Here is an 18965-nt window from a genome sequence, read left to right on the forward strand (position 1 = left end):
TTGGTGATCGGCAGTAATGTGTTTAAATTTGCCCGGTCAATCAATGCCGTAATTGATCAGTTCCACAAAATAAGACATAACATCTTATATTTAATCTAAATGTTTTTCACCATACATTTCAAATGACGTCATTTATACACGATATAACTTATTAGGCTACGTTCACACGGTAGGTCTTAATGCTCTATTCCAATTTTTTTTGTTTTTTTTGTGAAATACAAATTTTTTGAGTAAGCGTTCACATTACATAGTAATTGTGACCACATTCTGTCTGCTGTGTGAACGTTATGCGTCCGCAAAGTGACCCACATGCACAGAAGAAGATACAACATCACTCACGTGTTTGCGGAAGTAGATACGCATGGTCTGCGTGTCAGGGCCACGGACTTTTATATGTCCGTCGTCTGAGCTAATATTTTTACCTTCTCATATCTGCAGAGTGATGCGTGAGGATGTAGAAGTAACATTTTGTGAAAATGAAGCGAGCCTTTTTGAGCTCCTCATTTGACGGAGACCTTGTAGTAGGTTGTACATAATTCACACACGGAACGTTGTGGACGATGGGGTTCGGGTGGCAATGTTTTGCACTGAACGGGAGTTGAATTGCCTGCTCACTTCCCTCCCGCAAGTGAAGAGTTGAGGACAAGGAAAGCTGATATCAATAAAGCGCCAGCACTTGGCTCCATTATTTAATACTCTGCCTCCAACTCCCGTCTCTGCTCGCTACAACCTCTCCTAACGATGACGTCACGTCATTGCCGCACGTAATAAATGAGCCGTCTGTTTGGCTATAGCCTATTACTGATATCACCACAAATGTCAACTTTATGCTTCATGTTTCAAGTGGGGTTTGTAAGGTTTCGGTGGATCCCAAAAACAAGGACAAGTAAGTGAATTCACAAAAAGATTTACTTACAGAAAAAAACTAAGCACACAAGCAAAAGTCCAACAGAAAGAGCTTGCAAAGGCAAGAGTGAATTTAATAACAAAAAACACACTCAACAATATGCTGAACCGAAAATACACTTGAGCCAATCCAAAAGGGCAACAAGGCAAAGTATAACAGAAATCTTCAAGAACTTACAAGAATCAGTACGGGAAGGCAAGATCGTGGTCAAGGTTCCAAAACGATCTCTAGGAGTCGAGGCTATCTTGGACTGAGGCATGAGCAAGCAAATAGTTCGACAAAAGACAGGAGCAGACGCTGCCTCTTAAATATACAAGACATAATTGCTGATGAGCAGCAGTTGTGCAGAGTCTCATGGGCTCCACCACAGGTCAGGCTCAAACTGGAATTACAACAATAAATAAAACAAGACTCAGAGCATAGAACATCCATCCATCCATCCATCCATGTTCTTAACCACTTGCTCCTCACAAGGGTCACTGGGGTGCTGGAGCCTATCCCAGCTGGCTTCGGGCAGCAGGCAGGGTACACCCTGAACTGGTTGCCAGCCAATCGCATGGCACACAGAGATAAACAACCATCCACACTCACAAGCACACCTAGGGACCATTCCGAGCACCCAATTAACCTGTCATGCATGTCTTCGGAATGTGGGAGGAGACCGCAGTACCCGCAGAAGACCCAGGCAGGCACGGGGAGAACATGCAAATTCCAACCAGGAAGGGCAGAGCCTGGACTCGATCTTGCGTTCTCAGTGCTGGGAGGCGGACGTGCTAGCCACTCACCCACCATGCCGCCTGGCACGGAACATGACATCAAAGTCAAATTTTAAGTCACAACTGTTACTTGAAACAACTTTGCCGATTCACGTACGTCTCCCGAGAAGCCCCCCACCCTGGAGGAGCGCATTTTGGACTTTTGATGACGTAGAGGTCGGATATATGAGACCTGTCCGTTCAGACTGAGGCTGCATTGCAAAAAATCGCATATGTATCGGATCTTAGAACCACATATGAGAGTAAACCAGGCTGGATATGAAAAAAAAAAAATCTGATTTGAGCCATTTAAACTGACTTAAAAAACCCCGTCAGACACAGGTTGCATTTGGGCAACAACAACAAAAATCCGAGATGTGTCGCATTTGTCTTCAGTGTGAACGTAGCCTTATTTTGTGTTGACTTTGGATTTTGGAGTGCCTGTGCATTTATCAAGTGTGAAATTAAGTAGGAGTGGATGGATGGATGGATGGATGGATGGATGGATGGATGGATGGATGGATGGATGGACCGCTTTTCATATAGCGCTTTAACTACACCATATGGATGATAAATATGGCGAAAGGTAGAGATTTTCATTATACTGACAGCGAGATTCAGCCCACTTGAGTTCAATCCTTTGAAAACTGGGCACAAACGCATTTCAGACATGTAATAATACACACACACACACACACACACACACACACACACACATATATATATATATATATATATTTAAAAAATGCACATTTTGTTTCCTTTAACAATTTAGGTCCGTCTTTCCCGGCAGACAAAGCCACCTAAGGGTCTTACCAATATAACGGGCAGGTGTGTGTGCTTGTGTGAGTTCATGTGTCACCGTGGCCTCAGCATCAATATGAAGCTACACAAGTCTGGCTTGTGAGAGTCTCTGCACGTCGTGCCTGATCTCACAGACAGCAGAAGCCCACCTGCCAGCCTGCCATGTCTCCCCAGCGAGAGGCTGACACCATATTGTCAATGCCACAGATTGAACGGTGATCTTTTTTACAATCCCCCCCCTTACCCCACCCTCCATGTCACTCCATCTGCCATCATCTGTATACTGTCTGCACATGCAGACAGCAAGGTGTCTGCCTGTGTGTTTTTGCTCTTTCCTGCCTGCCTGCCTTCATTCACTCAGTCCCGCTTGTCACATCTGACAGCGGCTTGTCAAATGTTCTTGGAGCTGCGGGCTCATCCGTCATTAAATGGCGACGGAGGATTGCAATCATCTCTATCAGCGTCTTCAGGTGGTGTCGGTGCCTTCTCAGACACCGGCGTGTCGACATAGGAGGCCTCGCATGTGGGAGGCATCATTACTTGCACATCTGTCAGATTTGAGTAAAATGTTGCACAGTGGTAGGAGGGTGGGCGGTGTGGGGAAGAAGGCTTGCATGGGCAAAACCAGGACGATAGAGTCAAGTCACAGAATTAATTTGAACTGTCGCCTATATCACACATCAAGCGTTTCCTGCTCAAATGAACTGTTATATCTTAACACTGAGCACATGCTTGAACACTCATAGGGTATTGTGGAACCTCTAAAATCAGTTCATAGAGTTCATCCTCACAAAATTGTTTGTAAAAATATGCCTCTAAACATTTATACTTGGATGAAATCTCAAGAAACATTGATGGTCTATTATTTGGTAGACGGCATAAAAATGAGTGCAACTTCATTTTGGTAGACTGTGTAGTCAAGCATGTTTGGGGCCTTGTTGTGCCTCACTGGGTCAGCTGACACACGGCGCTGCCCCGCCCCCCAACGCACCTGACAATTTGGTCCCAGAAATTAGACTGCACTTGGTGTAAAGATGGCTGTGTCTCTGTGCCGTGGCAAGTGTAGTTTAGACACGCTATGCCTTGCTGAGCGGATGCAACTACACTCCCCCGGCTCATCTAGAAATTTAGTGACAAAACAGTAGACTAAATTTTAGACTCGCAAAAACACGTCTATATCGTGGCGAAGGTTGTGTAATGCGATTTTGTGCAGGCAGACAGATTTGACGTTGTAGAAATTCAATTCATTGAACAAATTATAATCGTTATCATCTTAATAGCACCGCCCTAACCACCTGGCACAACTGAGGTGGCGGGGATTACACATGGACATGGGTGCAATTAAGGCAGTCTCCAATTGCCCATGTCACACGCGTGGCTGACTACATTACCTGCAAGGGGAGAGCTTAACGTTTACCTGCCAATGTCATGCACGGACGCAACAGAGTCTCTTTCTGGTTCTGCAATATCAAGATCAGCGTACTCTGACATACTGCACACCAATCCGCCCCGATGTTGATGCAATGAGGAATGCCGCTTTCAACCAATTTTTTAAGAATTTTAAAATTGGTGAGCCAAGCCCTCTTTTGAAACCTTACTTTGAAAACATGACGCTTTTAAAACCTGAGGTTAAACATTCTGACAGATGAATTTTTCAACTCAATTTTGTAGCAACTGTTAAAAATTGTGACCCTGTTAAGGAAGCCAAACCCTCATTTGGAATGAAATCTAAAATTTTCACCAATGTGGATTGTTCGGGAAAAGGCTACCTTCCGCTCAATTCTACCTGTGAAAGTCTACAAAAATAAAAAAATAAAAAAGTCTACCCATGCGCACAGTTAGAATACAGTTTGCGCTAGACTTAAGATGGGAATGAAAATAGGACTGCGAGAGTAGCCTGGCCTAATTTTAAGTGATATATCGTTGCTGCTATGTGAAAAACACTTATGTCCATTTTTGTCTCTCTCTTTTTTTTTCCCTGTATATTTTTTTTACGTTTTTGGGATGTCTGCATTCAGTTTCATCCCAAAAAGATAAAAATGTAAAAATGACAAAAAATGGACACAAGTGTTTTTCACAAAGCAGCGATGATATACAAAACAACAAAAACAAAGAAAAAAATAAAGTTAAGAATGTAAAAAGATTTCCATGTGACTGTGACTTCAGCATATCTTACTATTTTACTGGCTGCGCATCGAATATTAACTTACTTTCAACATTTTTTGTTTGTTTGTCACAACAAAAATACCAGTGATGATAAATATGAAACATATGATTAGGACCAGAAAACACTTTTAAAAACCAATTGATTTGAAACTTTTACATTACAAGAAAATGGTATTCTCTTTCCTGACTGCTGAGTAGCAATATAACTAATGGCACAATTAAGGTACAATTTCCTTCCTATCCTGTGGCAAACATTGGTTCAAAAACCAAACAATCAGCATCCTAGATCAGATTAAGTTTAAAAGGTTACACTCTCTACTTTATTCATATTTATATTGATGAGACAATTCAACCCAAACCCATATATTTGGATTTTCATAGGACCATTTGAGGTAAGCGGACTGCAAGTGTTTTCTAATCCACAAAGGAAAACATTTCACAGAAACATAGGTCTGACCTCTCCATGCTGATTAAGTGTAGGTAAAGCTGTCGAGTGTTGCCTGCATGGTCCAGACAGCTTTTGGAGGCCACGTCCGACTCCCTCTAGTGAGTCACGGGGGCCTTGGGGCAAAACCTCCAACAAGGCAGGCAGACAGACATCCACTCTGGAGGCCAGCACACACACACACACTGCAACAAAGGTGTGGAACCAAGAAAAGCTTAATTAATAGTTCTAATTATATATTTATGAATAATTATTCTTAGAATACGTAGGTGTTAATTTGTTGTTTTTTCTTATGGAGACAAATAACCTTTCAATGTTAAACACAACCTAGAAAAAATATGACAATACCACCTAATGAACAAAGCCCTCTGTTCTTCTCATTGTGCTATCTGATCAATTTATTTCTGTTCCTCAACAGCTCTAATCTTACTCCCACTCCCTCCTGTGTTGTGCCGAGAAACATTTTTGCACTTCAGAGATAAAAATCACAGTCTCCTCATCCAGTCTTCTTCTTTTGTCTCCGTTTCACACAACATGGAGATAACACACCCACGTGTGACAAGTCCACCCACATTCATCAAACTTCACTTTGCGAGCCATAGAAAACAAAGGGATGACTCTTTCATGGGAAAGCGGACCAGAGAGCAGTCATTGCTTTCCAAGAGGCTAAACAGCTTGAGACTGAGTGCACGTGATTTGGCAGAGAAAAACTACAGATGTTCTTGTCACCACTTGTGACGTGTTCTGTAAGTCAACATAGTATATCTTTAACATTAGAAATATACAGTTTGCCTTTACATTAAACATAATTTTTTGTCATCATTATTTGTATTCATTTTACATTAGCCTCACGAAATCCAATTCAATGTATTACAAGAGCTGCATAAAAATGTTTTGCCCATTTTTATTGTTGTAGTTTGTAGGTGAAAAATGTAAGCATACTCTACCATTTTTTAAACTTATTATCTTTGCAAAGGCAGAATTTTGCTCATCTACTATTCCAACATTGAGTCTCATTACACAGGTGTATCTAATGTTGTAGCTAGGGATGGGAGAGTATTGTAATGTGCCGATACGACCTAATTTCAATGTATCAGTATTGTGACGGCTGCCGATATCAGTGTCGCTTAGTCACTTAGGACGATTTCATATTCAGGAACTAGAAATTACAAGGACAGAAAATTGCCGTTAATTTCAGGTAATTTTAAATAAAACACGCTATTTTACAATAATATGGGTCTTTTGTTAAAATTATCATTGATTTTTGGGCAAAATCTTAAGTACTAGTGATATCAATGCTTTGTATTGGTATCGGTGACTACTCAAGAGTTGAGTACTCGTACTGGTATTGGTGTAAAAAAACAAAACAGAAAATGTGGTCTAGAATATATAGCCAGTGAGTCTTTATTACACTGAGCGTTGCTTTTTCCATATGATCATGTGTCCTCTTTTATTTATTTTGTAATAATATGATCAGACAAAACTGTCAACTGTGCTTGCTTTGTTGCGTGTGTGTGTGTGTGTGTGTGGGGTGTGTGTGTGTGTGTGTGTGTGTGTGTGTGTGTGTGTGTGTGTGTGTGTGTGTGTGTATTGGGTGGAGGTGCTGCATTGTGTGCACCATAGTACATGATGAAGGCAATTTTTTAAGAAATATTTATCAGGGGAAAGATAATGTAAAAGCATTTATGTGTTAGACTGCTGATGAGTAACTAATTGATTGAGTCATTGATGATTCTGATTAAATTAACATTCTATGTGATTAATGTGCACTGTCTACATATTTTCCAATTGCTGAAATTGATTTTGAAGCATTTATTTCACTATTTTATTTTTTTTATTTAGCATAATTAAGAGAGTTGAAGATAGATGATTAAGAGTGGTGGATTAAATGTATTTATTGACGTTTTAAGTATTATTTAGAAGATACATTACTTTATATGCCAAGGAATTTTAAAAGAGCTTTTGTTCCATTTAGCACTATTATTTAAGCTACATTGGCCTTCTATTCATGGGCCACTTCTGCCTTAGGCCTCAATGAGATCCACTTTTTTTTCCTTTTGGTTGTATGGCTTAACATCAATGTCTTACCACCCGAGATATACTTTTGTATAAGAGAAAATTGTGGTTGATTCCACATAAGAAATGTTTATTTTTGACCTACAATAACTATTAGGAAATATTTACAACTCTAGAAAAAAAAATAAAGAAGTCACTTGACTTTGGCAGAAATGGGTGTGGGAACTAAAATGGCTCATTTCTTGATCGAAAATACAACAACCTTCATTTTAAATAAAGGACAACAACTGTATGAAAATGTTCCTCTTTATAAAGATTTTAAGAACACAACTTCAGGTTGGATAGAAGTACAGATGTAACAACATATTTATTAGGATTCCAATTGTGAGAGTAAATCAGGGGCCAAGATGGGTACAATCCGTACATCTTCTCCTGGCTACTGGCAGAAATGTATCCAGCACTGTTAGTATTACTGGATGCCCTCACTTGAGTAAAAACAGTCCCACTTTTGAGTAAATCTCAGGGTAAAGATTCAAGTGACGTACAGAGTGAAACAAAGGCACTAAATGACCCCCTCCAGATGAGGTACATGCAACCTGGCAATACAGAAGAGAGCAAGGAAAAAGGTCAAGGTAAAAGTGGACCAGAGATTTAAAATGTTCATCACAATCACAGCTTGCCATCAGCTATTAAGCGTCCGGCAGCAGACAGCCACACAAATCCTGCTCTGACTGCCTCTCACAAAACCTCCTTATCTCACCTGTCCACCTGTCCCGCTCACTCGTCCATCTTCTCCAGCGGCAACTATGATTGCATCTTTAGTGTTACTACCCAAGTGACAGCTCTGCTGCAAAAGCAACATAAAGCCAGCCATTAAAAAAGTGTATTTATTATTTCTGAGACACAAGGAGACAGCAAAGAGGATTGCCTCTTGCTTCGGCCACGCAAGGATACAATGATGGAGATGATGGTGAAATCAGCAGTTCTGGGAAGAAATATTGGAGGGGAGAGGCCCAATGCAATGGGAGTTTCTTCACTTTTTTTGTTTTTGTTTTTAAGGATAGCTTTACATAGAAAAAAAAAAGGGGGTAAAAGGTAAAAAAAAAAAAAAGTTAGGAAAGCTTTGATTGTGAAATTCATTCACTTTTTTTATTTTATTTTATTTTTTTCTATTTTTTTTTTTTTTTTTAATAAATCACAATCAGACTTATTGGCCAAATATGCAAAAATATACAAATAACTGCCTTCGCAGTGACAACCCATCTGAGAAATACAAAAAATAACAACAACCAACGGATGGAGACAGAACGGGATGCCTGGCGGTCCGCTAATTAGGGTTCCTGGTTTCTGAGATGAAAATCAAGAAAACATGATGAATTGCAGTAATTTTTCCAGTATCAGGTGGTTCATAATGACAGGTCACTGTAGTATACATATTTTAGACTTAGACTTGACTTTATTGATCCCTTTGGGATGGCTCCCTATGGGAAATTTACATGTCCAGCAGCAATGAGAACAGATAATAAAATTAAAAAAATAATTCAATCAATCAATAAATAAGGTTATTTTACCAGAGAGTGAATTTAATAATAATAATAATAATAATAATAATAATAATAAATACAAATTTAATCAATCAATAAATAAGTTATTACACCAGAGATTGAATTAATAATAATAATAATAATAATAATAATAATAATAAATTAATTTTAATCAATCAATAAATAAAGTTATTACACCAGAGATTGAATTATTATTATTATTAATAATAATAATAATAATAATAATAATAATAATAATAATAATAATAATGTGTTTTTTATTATTAACATCGTGGCGATCTCTGGAGGAAACTGTCCCTATGAGGGCTACATACTTGTAGGTAAATAAATACAGTACATTTTAAAAAAGCAACAATTAAAAAAAAAAAAAGTAAATGCCCATGCTTGCAATAAAATTTTTCATGTTTAAGACAATTAAATATGTATTTATTATAAATACAAAGGTTTTTGTCTCATCAACACTAATTATCCATGTTACCACATTATAATTCCCACAATGTAAAAAAAAAAAAGTGTAATTTTTTTGGGAAATCCAATAATTATGAAAGAAAGAAACATGCATTTAAAAAAAAAATACAAATGTAAAAATACTGTGACGCTTTGAGTTCCTGAAAACACAATGCGGACACAAGCGCTGTTAATTTTAAAGAATGAAGTAAAATGTTCTCTTATGTTAATGTCTGTTTTTATTGGTCATCACATGATTATCTGCAAAAGGCTGCCTCTTCCTCAGAACAATAGTTCAGTGCGGCTGCAAAGCCCTAAAGCATGTTTCTCCTCTGCTACTACTGATGCTATTTGTGTTGTCTTGTTTGGTGCCGGCGGCATAAAGGACTCTCAAGTCAACGGGTGTCGCGTTATTTCCACCAGGCAGCCACCCGTTTCCGAGGCCAACATGCGTCACGCTTATTGACGGACAAAGTTCCACGTGTTTGCGCCGACAACCCTGTCTACTTGCACCTCCCCTTTGCCGTGCTAAGATGCGTGGCTACAGAATGAGGTCAAGCCTGCATAATGACCCAAACGAGTCAAGATTCTCTGGATTAGATTATTTCAAACAGTTTTCCCAGCTACCGTTTTGACAACAAATATCCCCGAGCCAGGCAGTGATGGTCATTCCCTGGCTGCTTCTGACACTGTAAAAACAATGTGTTGATTTGGATTTCACGTTAAAGCGCTCGTCGCGTCCACACGGCTTACGCGGGAAGATATGTCATTCCGGGGGTTAGGCTAATTCCAGCCAGGCCATTTTAGTGGATGTCAGCGGGCGCAGGAGAAAACGCAGCTGACCTCTGATGTCCCGTGCTGCTGGGCTGCGTTAGAGTTGAATGCTCACCAAATTTGCTAAATCTGACTTATTTATTCCCTCCAACGTCGACTTCCTTATGGCGTGTCTCGGAGACGGGGTGCACCGTCCCATGACAGATGAGCCGGCCTCCTTTCCTCCCTCACTAGCAAATGGGCGCTTTGGTGCTCTTTTGATGCAAAACGATGGGAGGCAATGTGAGCGTTTGGCTCAACAATAAAACACATTGCCTCCTCTGTCAGTCTCCCCAGATAGCAAAATGTGGTTGAATCAACGTTGAAATATAGTTCGGCTTAAGTGTTGAATCTACGTTGAGATCTAACGTTTAAATTGTACAGAAAGCGCAAGGTTGATAAAATGTTGAGTCAACGTTTGCTTTTCAACCATACATCACACAATATCAATGTCGTTTCAACCATCATCTAAATCGGAATCTACATGCATCTTTGGTTGATTTTACATTGAATTCTAACGTTTAAATTAAACAGAAAGTGCAGGGTTGATAAAATGTTGAGTCAACGTTTGCTTTTCAACCATAAATCACACAATATCAATGTCGTTTCAACCATCATCTAAATCAGAATCTACATGCATCTTTGGTTGATTTTACATTGAATTCTAACGTTTAAATTAAACAGAAAGCGCAAGGTTGATAAAATGTTGAGTCAACGTTTGCTTTTTAACCATAAATCACACAATATCAATGTCGTTTCAACCATCATCTAAATTAGAATCTACATGTATCTTTGGTTGATTTTACATTGAATTCTAACATTTAAATTATACAGAAAGTGCAAGGTTGATAAAATGTTGAGTCAACGTTTGCTTTGTAACCATATATCACACAATAACAATGTTGTTTCAACTACCATCTAAATCAGAATCTACATGCATATAGTGAATTAATGTGAGGAATAAATGTTTTAAGTTAATCATCATTTACATTGGAATTTAAATCAAAATGTACATTATTATTATTATTACTATTATCATGCACATTAATATAGAACTACTTTTTTAAACTAACAAAAAATATTGGGTTAGTCCATTAGAAAAAAAAAAAGTTACCGTACGTTTTTCACCTAGTGTTTCTGCAGATGTCTTACAACTTACTTGGATGTATTATCAGCTTGTTGATTTCCTTAACCATACTTCCATATGTATGAAAATCTTAGGACAGAAAATATGTTTAATATTCAAACATTTATTAGAAATCAAAACACAGTACTTTGTAACTGAATTCTGGGGAGAATGGAGGCAAAGAAAATAACACCTGTTTGGTTTCTGCCTCAAATAACGTTTGTTTTTATTGTATTTTTCTTTTTTTTGACAAAGGAATGAAATAAACAAATGAAATGAACTGTAGGAACATCAGTGTATAAAGCGGTAACCATTTCACTTTGACTGTACGTCAGTCTATAAAAACACACACTAAATTTGACTTGCGTTCGCAGTTGCGTCCAAGGCACTAGCATTTCTTGGGATGCCACCGTTACGCTCATGAGCAAAACGCAGCCAATGCTTGACAGTAACACCAAAGTCCTGCTGAGTCAGTGTACGGTCAAGCTGTCGAGCAGCAACTGAAAGACAAGATTACAAAAGAGAAGAGAGTTAGTATCTAATACAATTTATTGTTTTAGAAAAAAGCTGTTCTGTTGTTACAGTAACTATCAGTAAGTATTAAGTAACACTTTTTTGTTGAATTTGACAATGTTGGTAAATACATGCGATGTCAATATAAAAACACTAGATTTGTTTTAGTTAATTAAGACAATTACAGAATATTGAATGTGCAATGTAACTAGCTACTAGCATGAAAGTGTGTCGTGTATAGTTAGCTACATTGTTTATTTTATTTTCTAGTTTTACGACGACTTAAAGAGGGTAATGGTCAGAGGCCATTGTTCAAATTAACAGCACAAAAGGAAAATGAAGTCTGGTTATTTGGAACGTCGTTAACTCGCTGTCTAGCTGGTGAAATCTAGAAGCTTCGGAGCGAGTAAGGTAAGGGGATGAAAAGGTAAGGGGAGCAGCGGTGAAGAAAAAAAAAATACTGATTTTTACTGAGATAAAGAAAATAATGTTGACATAAGTTATTAGAAATGATTGACTTGTTTTGATAGCCACTACTGTTGCAGGCAAACCTCGTGTTCCAATAAAATATTTTGCAAATATATCGAGTTGCGTATGCCGAAGCCAGGTCATGCTGCACCTCCACAAATAATGGTGCGACCAAATCCTGTGCTGTGCGAGCAACCAAAAATGTTACTCGCACCAGTGCTAGTAGTGGAAAACTTAGTGTAGAGCCCTGGCCTGATGGAGTCCATCTTGACTGCAATATATTAATGAAAAGACAAAGATACATATACTAATTGCTGTTTTTGTGAAGTATCAATGATGTTTTTTTTTTGTTTTTTTTCCATTGATTTCGGAATTGACCATTCTCTAATTAATAGATAAATAATGTCTATGTGGAGCCGCACTTTTAAAATGTGTCTTTTCTTAGTGTTTTTTTTTTAAAGCTTTTTCTGGGATTTTTCAGTCATTCAAAAATATTTTGGGACAATTCAAAACAATTTTTCAGTTATACAAAAATGTTTTCGGAGAGTCAAACCCTTATTACGAGGTTTCGGGTATTGGAAGGATTCTGACTCCATACCCCAGGTGGAGTGATTTTACACAACAAAAGAAAGCAGCTCAGAGCATTCTGCTCAAAAACAATTCTGTGTTGTAATAAGTAGTTTACATAGGCGATAACTCACCACACATACAGTCTTGCATCACTGTCTCCTTGAATGCCTTCTTGCCAATGCAACGCTTGTCTTGCTTCCCTGCCCAGTTGTATTCATTTAACAGCTCAGGGCATTTGTCATCACAGTTGCCATCATCCGTCTGATGATGTCCGAATTGGTGCCTTCAACGACAGCCAGGTGATTAATCTATGAGACGACATTATTATTATTATTATTAATTCATTTAATTTTTGCACTCAACTTTTGTTGATAGAATTCTCCCGATGCTTGAAGATTTTACTTTTAAGTAAATTACATAACCTTTACTAAATTTTGCAATATTCATATACATCACCCCCTCTCCACCCCCCACCACCCAGATGACTAACTAAATAACTAAATGACTAAAACTGAAAATAAAAATAATACATTTGTATTTCATTTTTGAATTGTATTTTTTTCACCCGTTTTTACTTTCACTTTTAGTCATTTATTTATTTAGTCAGTCATTTATATATTTTGAATTTGGGCAGTTTTGGTCCTCCATAATTATGCCTTACAAATTGGTAAAAAAAAAGAAAAAAAAAAGAAAAAAAGTGTGCTAAGATTTATGCTGATTTGGTTCTATAACAGTGACCTTTGAAAGACTTACCAACTACGAACACAGTATTTCCCTTTCTTCCGGTTGGTCCCCAAGCACCGCAAAAAGGGTTGCCTGAAACAAACAGAAGACCCTGTTCAACATTTTTTTTCACAATGTGATTGTGTTCTTTCATAATCATAGTAGTTATTATTACTCACAAGTTAAATTAAAAATGGGTCTAGGTGCCTGTTGTAGAGCTGTAATTGTGTTTGTAGTCTTGAAAAGTGAGTTGTGCACCTAAACAATATCAACAACACAGCATGTAAGTTTCAAACTTACTGTACAAGTCAGCATTGTGTTACCGCAATAATATCATCACAATCATGTAGTACAGTGCGCAGAATAATTTACCTATCTTGCGCTACTCCTCAGAATGGATTTTGTGGACAGAACATTTTGAAGAAACACTCAGAGCCTGAAACCTGGGCACAACCGATATTCTATTAATTAGTATGTTATCTTATATTATGAATTCTGAAAACATACCAATATTACCTTAAAATTTGCACTTTGCCCTCTTCCTCCTTATAGGTAAGACAGACCTCTGCATGTTCTCCTTCCCCATTAAACCTGTGCCAAGTTATATTCTCTGTCACTAATTTCAACATTTGGATGTGGTGAAAGGTAGTTCACCTAAGCTTTCTTCAGATTCTTAGAAATGGATATTTTGAGTGTTTGTTCACTTGTTTACTTACCAAAGTGGTCCACCAAGCTCTGGCCAAGGTACAACATGCCTTCTTAGTTTGAATAAGTAGTAAATTACTAATTAGCCATCTGGTTTCGAAGACGCTGGCACCACCTGTACGCCATGTGACTCGTCAAAACAGCACAAGTAACCTGTACATCAACAGACAACAAATGATATTAAAAGCAACAAAGTACAACATTTACACCTTTGTTTTATTACAGTGTGAAAAAAATGTGAAGTTCATTATAGGCTCAATAATTAGTAATTACTAAAAAATACTTTTACTTGCCTCACCAAATAAATATCCTGAAGCATGACTCGACTAGATTTCGTGATGAACTAAGTTATATACAGAAGTTAAACAAATTACAGATAAACCTTACATTACTATACAAGTGGACTTAATTCACTTTAAAAAACTAAACCTAAAAGAAAACGCTATTCAATGTTCTATCTTCCACTGTTAAAACAGCCTGTTAAAAACGACTGAAAAAAGATACATTCTTCATGTAAACGCTCCTGTAGGGCTTCAGTGCAGTTCGTTAGCTTACTAGCATATCAGCAACATAGCACACAGATAGGCTTGTAGTAACTCTCATTGCTAAGAGGCATTCGGAATTAGCAACTTAGCTTCAACGTTTAGGATGATTCGAAACAATTTCTTCACTAAAACCACCTCTAAAAACCACATATGTTTAGCGACCCAACTGACAATGGACATGGTGATACATATTTGTGTTATTTAATGTAACTTTTACCGACCTGAAACACAGAACGTCGACGTTTGGATTCCCGCTCTTAGCACGGCTGCCGGTAATTTCAAATTCTTCTTCTTCTACGCTGTGTATGACTGTGTGTGTCAGTCTGGTTAGTAGCATGTCCCGCCATCTAGTGGCGTACTGTGGAACAGCGATCCAATAACGTTAGAAAGTACAGTAGATATTTAAATCAACTCGATGAAATTAAAATTGTATGAGATATATAATAGATTTTTAAAACATAACCTGGGACGTGTGTAACGCATAAGTCATTCCTCTTTTGTATTTTTTAATATAATATTATGCACACAATGTACATATCACACAGCACTATAAAAAATTACATAATTCAAGCTCTGCATATTTTACAATACAAGCTGAATATTATCCCAGAACAATGTAATATTTGGTGCTAGTGATAATTTGGTACCTTTTTATATGATTATACTCGCAGAGTTGCGTCAATAAAATAGCTTCAATACAATATTGCCCCCTAAAAGCTTTACCTCTGAATCAGATTTCCACTAAATGTAAATAATTATCTCCTTCATATGAATATTCATAGTTGTTTTTATTTTAGAATTGTTAGACTTAAAGTTTATGCGTTGCAGGTTGAAACAAAACTGGTCAGATAAAATGAGATTTTCTCTGATCAGCCAGTGAGTGCACCTAACTAAATATTATGGCATTGAAACTATTAACGGGAAAATTTAGATAACCACACACACACACACGCACGCACGCACACACCAATGTCTGTGAAGTCAAGTCAGTAGTTGTGTCAATATGAAGCCATAAAATGTCAAATGTAAAACATAGGAAAATTAAATACTTACCCTTGAATCGCTACAAAAAAATGGTGAACGCACGTTCGAAGAACTTCTCTCTGGAAGCTTCATGAAAGTTCGTTCAAGGAATTCACACACAAACTTTGATTGTTTGACCAGAAACATATTGAAATGTGTGTGTGATGATGTATTAAAATTCTTCTTAACATCTGTTATGCAAATAAGTATGTGTAAAAAATTTGTGTAGAAAAAAAATAATCTGAAACTGCATTTAAGAGTGGGACAAGACTGGTTATACATATGTGGCCCAGAGTTGTAAATTAATATCTGAGCCAGATGCGTCACACAGCAACTGGCCCACATCCTGTTTGCCAGAGTCAAGCCAGTGCCACCTTTGCCGCTCCTGGGCCATGTTCGGCCCACATGCCTTATGCCAGTGTCAACTGAATGCCACCTGTGCCGGACTTATACCGGATGTGGGCCACATGTTTTTGCTGACTGGGCTGAAATGCACAAATAAAAACTCTAACGTGTACAGTTTATTTGGTGGAAATGCCAGGTGTTTCGAGTACATTCAAATAATTTACAAGTTTTACAAATACAGTGTTCCCTCGTTTTCCGCTGGGGTTAGGTTCCAAAAAATACCCGCAATAAATGAAATCCGCAAAGTAGTTAGCTTTATGTTTTATATTTATTACAAATGCTTAAAGACTCTAACACCCCCCACCTACACACCTGTCCCCAGAATACTTCCCCTCCCCTTCTCCTAGTCAGTTTCTCAGCTGAAGGGGAAAAAAAAAAAAAAAAACGAGAAGGGCAAACATAGATTCAACGTTAATTAAACATTGACCTTTCAAACGTTTTAATTCAACCAAAATACAACGTTGATTCAATGTTATCTTTTAAACACAAACTTCAATGTTAGCATAATGCTGTTGAATCAATGTTGATTGACCAATCAATCTTCAACCGTAACCAAAAATCATCCATTTTAACCCTAATTCAACGTTGATTAAACATCTTTTGCTATCTGGGTCCTCTTCAGGAAGCATTTGGTGCAAATGTTGTCCTAATCTGCCTTGTCTGTGGCCGCAATTATCAAGCCCACACTATAGCCAGGCCGCCGCTTCCCTCTTCTTACATTGTCTCTCCTTTGTCTTTTGTCTTTTTGTTCTCCTCTGTCTTTTGATTCTTGCGGATTGAAGAAGAACAGGCCCGATTGTCTTGCCTGAGGTGAGATTTCATAGGTTTACATATCAAAGTCTATAAATAGATAAGAGCTTTTGAAAGCGAACGTGAGCACGGCGAAGGAAGTGTTTATGTGTGCGTGCGCGCACGCGTGTTGATTTGCGCCTGGGAGTTTTATCCGCTCGGCCCGATGCGAATGCTCGTGCACGCGCGTGTGTGCTAAGACGGAGAGGCTTCCCCCACTTGCATACACAGCGAAAAGAACCTCCACCAAAACAAAAGGGATTATGGCGTTTCAAGGGTGTTGTGTTTGCTATGTTTATTCACATAGCTCATGGGGCTGCACAGGACCCGCAATGAATGTCAATGTCAGGGAGTGAAAAGGCTGCAACACAAGATAAATATGATGAACAATAAACACAGATTAAGGCTGAATATGTCACGCTACATCACGGGCACATTCTCATGAGTCTCATGACATTAAGTAACTCTCGAAGTGTTGACATGATCACGTTAAAAAACGATGATGGTTGTTTGCCTGCAGTGTGCTGCCGGAGACGAGACGTTATTTATATGGATAGTTCGGCCAATTCCGGTGTCACACCTGTTTAATCCAGCCCAGGAAGTAGCCGTGCTAGTATGACCAAGCGAGGCAGAGATGAATGTCTGCTGTTGCTGAATAAACTGATTAGTATTCCGCAGCAGGTGTAGCCTCGATTGCAGGTGCAGCAATACTGACTATTTATGTGTAGCAAGTACAATAACTACGTAATGATGCCTCAGCAAACTTTCCTTCCCTACATTTTGCCCGGAAAGAGTAAAAAAAAAAAAAGTGCACCAATATTCCAAAGCTTTAGTTAACAATTGTAGCTTTAACTTTAAGTTAACCGATTGCTTCCCCCTCCCCTCTTTTTTTTTTTTTTTTTTTTGTATTTCCACATCTAATTACACTTTCATTCATCAATGTTGATTAATAGGTCCTGTGGCATGCCTGCCTCATTTTACTCTCAATTAAGCTGGTTGATGCATGTTCTCATCAAGCAAGATGCATTGGCCTGGTTTACTTGAGGCGCTATTAGTGGACACTGTAATTAGTATCCCAGCACATAGAACTTCCCCCACCTCCTGAGCCCCTCTCCCAAAGCTGCCATCCTTGGCCTCTTTTAATGCCTTCCAAATAATGAAGATAACAGAATAGATGAGGGACGAGCAGTCCGGCTCACGTTAATCATCATCTTCTTCTTCTAGTATTTTCTTCCTTTTCATTTTTAGCTGTAGAATTATGTCTTGCACAATCACCAAGCTCCCGATGTCTTGACAGTCTTCTTTTGTGCGCCAAACACTCCAACTCTTCCTTGCATATCCCTTATCAGTGGGGAGCTATATGTCTTTATCACATTTCACACTCAAAGGCGAACAGGCAGCCAGATATATTTGCCAGTTACTAAATGTAGGACTTTATCAAAAATATCAGCCTAAGTTGTGCACATTAGCCCTCATGCTCCTCGAGAAGCCACTTTAAAAGAGGACTGATTACACGCTTGTTGCTGTTGTAATACTGTTTTCAGCCCTCCCTTTCTTCTCGCTCACCCAGCGTTCCCTGAGCGCTCTTCTGCCTCTGATTCCCCACACTTCAAGCGCTCTCTCAAGGGGATGTCAGTAAAGAGCCCAACTGGGCAGAAGGACAAAAAGATGGGTAAAAGAAGGCATAAGATGGAGAGATAGGCAACGGGGGTAATCAAGCCAAAAAAAGCGTTGCTGCTGCCGCGTGGCTGCTCTGCGCTTCAGACGCTGCAGCTGTGGCCCTGACTCGTCCCCACATCTGCGCAGACAGCTCCCATGGGCCCCTGCGCGGAGCTTGTAAGTGCTAATTGGGACTGTTAGGGTCAGCAATTAGCCGGCTGCTATTGAAGGATCGTGACAGGCCGGCTTTCACAAAGCCATCATTGTTTTAAGACAGAAAGGGAAGGAGCAGAACATAGCGCGGACGAGTCGGACGCTCAGACAAGTGGCAGGCAAGCGGCAGTGGGAGGCGCAGCAACACATCACGCAACGCATGGCTCTGAAGATAACGGTGCTGCAGTATGAGGCAATGCAGATCTTGGGTCGGAACTTAATTGACTGATGCAACACTGTCCAAAAATAAACAACACTTGTTTTCCTTTGGAAAATAAAGTTTAGAACTGAAAATTGCTTGTTGTGTG

At 38.8% G+C, this 18965-nt stretch overlaps 1 long non-coding RNA gene across 3 annotated transcripts; it reads right to left on the reverse strand.

Moving 5' to 3' along the window:
- Positions 1-10276: 10276 nt before the first annotated feature.
- LOC144022474 (uncharacterized) lies at positions 10277-15976 on the reverse strand. Of its 3 annotated transcripts, XR_013284334.1 has the most exons (8): positions 14790-15976; positions 14035-14176; positions 13835-13909; positions 13691-13761; positions 13498-13576; positions 13349-13411; positions 12727-12903; positions 10277-11544 (listed from the first exon to the last, which is right to left on the reverse strand). It is a non-coding gene; the product is annotated as an uncharacterized LOC144022474 (long non-coding RNA). The 3 variants fall into 3 exon arrangements; XR_013284335.1 differs by having other exon boundaries at positions 12727-12878; positions 13835-14176; XR_013284333.1 differs by having other exon boundaries at positions 13835-14176.
- Between the last annotated feature and the right edge of the window lie 2989 nt (positions 15977-18965).

The sequence above is a fragment of the Festucalex cinctus genome, chromosome 7 (assembly GCF_051991245.1).
Source record: "Festucalex cinctus isolate MCC-2025b chromosome 7, RoL_Fcin_1.0, whole genome shotgun sequence".
Lineage (NCBI taxonomy): Eukaryota > Metazoa > Chordata > Actinopteri > Syngnathiformes > Syngnathidae > Festucalex > Festucalex cinctus.